The sequence below is a fragment of the Triticum dicoccoides genome, chromosome 3B, assembly GCF_002162155.2.
Source record: "Triticum dicoccoides isolate Atlit2015 ecotype Zavitan chromosome 3B, WEW_v2.0, whole genome shotgun sequence".
Lineage (NCBI taxonomy): Eukaryota > Viridiplantae > Streptophyta > Magnoliopsida > Poales > Poaceae > Triticum > Triticum dicoccoides.
Window position 1 is genome coordinate 832,917,673 of NC_041385.1, and position 1,752 is coordinate 832,919,424.

Below are 1,752 nucleotides of genomic sequence, written 5' to 3' on the forward strand. Positions count from 1 at the left end.
ACCGGAAGGTTTCGGTGGCATATCGGTATTGTACCGGGGCCACCGGAAGGGTTCCGGGGGTCCACCGGGAGGGGCCACCCCTCCCGGGGGGCCACATGGGCCGCATGGGGCAGGAGCCAGCCCCTGGAGGGCTGGGCGCGCCTCCCCCCCTTGGGCCCATGCGGCTAGGGTTGGGGGGGAACCCTAGAGGGGGCGCCCCCCTTGCTTGGGGGGCAAGTTCCCCCTCCCTGGCCGCCGCCCCCCCTCTAGATCCCATCTAGAGGGGCCGGTCCCCCTTGCCCCTTCCCCTATAAATAGAGGGGCGAGGGGAGGGCTGAACACCCAAGCCAAGGCGCAGCCCCTCCCCTCCCCAACACCTCTCCTCCTCCGTTGTGTGCTTGGCGAAGCCCTGTCGGAGTACTGCCTCTCCACCATCATCACGTCGTCGTGCTGCTGTGGGAGCCTTCTTCCTCAACCTCTCCTTCCCCGTTGCTGGATCAAGAAGGAGTAGACGTCGCCCATACCGTACGTGTGTTGAACGCGGAGGTGCTGTCCGTTCAGCACTTGGTCATCGGTGATCTGAATCACGGCGAGTACGACTCCATCATCACCGTTCCCTCGAACGCTTCCGTACGCGATCTACAAGTGGTATGTAGATGCAAACTCACTCCCTTGACTCGTTGCTTAGATGAACTCATAGATGGATCTTGATGAAACCGTAGGAAAATTTTTAATTTTCTGCAACGTTCCCTAACACAAATGATATCCGTTTTCTATAGTGCTTTCCTATGCTCAAGTAACCATCCTCCACCAAATGCCAGCTCAATCCATTCATTATTTTGAGCCCAGCTTCAACATTCGTATTTATGCCCAGTGTGGTACTTTGCAAAGCAAGTACCACCTAGGCTCCTCTTTTTGAGCCGAAAATGTGTGAAGACGGTCTTCTTAGTAACTGGTCATCCTCAGCCAAAACTCACGCCCATTAGCCATGTGCATTTCTCATACCGCAAATCAAACACTTGGCTGCTTATTCATGTTTGAGCATCGATCGATCTCCTCGTGAGAATCTTATGTTATGATTTTCTTCCTAGCACCTACCTGGGGAGTGCTCAATCCACTAGACATGCCTAGGCCACCCAAAACACATGGCAACACCACGGTCACGCGGTGACCACGCGACGGGCATGCGAGTTTACGCGCTCTAGAGTTGGGGCCCTCGGCCACCATCCAAACCTCGACGTATCGCCACCAAACCATGTATTTATGATTAAATAGGTACTTATGTGACTAGAAATGATTTTTGGAAAAAATAAATAGCAAACTATGAGGTAGCTGCAGTTCAAATTTGACCCGCTTCCTACTGAATCGACGGGAATTTGTCTTTTTCACGAGAGGTGGATCAAAACTTTTGACACCCAACCATTTTGTCAATTGTGCATTAAATATGGCCTAGTATTTTAGAAAATTGATTTGGTCCAATTTTGCAACAAATATATGGTAGGTCCTTCAAAAAAACTCATTTCAGGCACTCAGAAAATGGAAAATGAATTTTCCATGCAAAGAAAATGAAAACTCCCTTAGGCAACATTGTTTGGAATTCCAAGATGCACCCTTGTGCACAATATGAGATCATTTGAACAAACTATGCCATGAATGTGGCCATAAAATTGATCATTTGGCTTGAAAGCCATGAATCTTCACGCATGATAGTTCGTTTTTTAGAACACTTTTTTAAAATAATTGCCATATTACAAGTTTATTATTTTTCCTGGA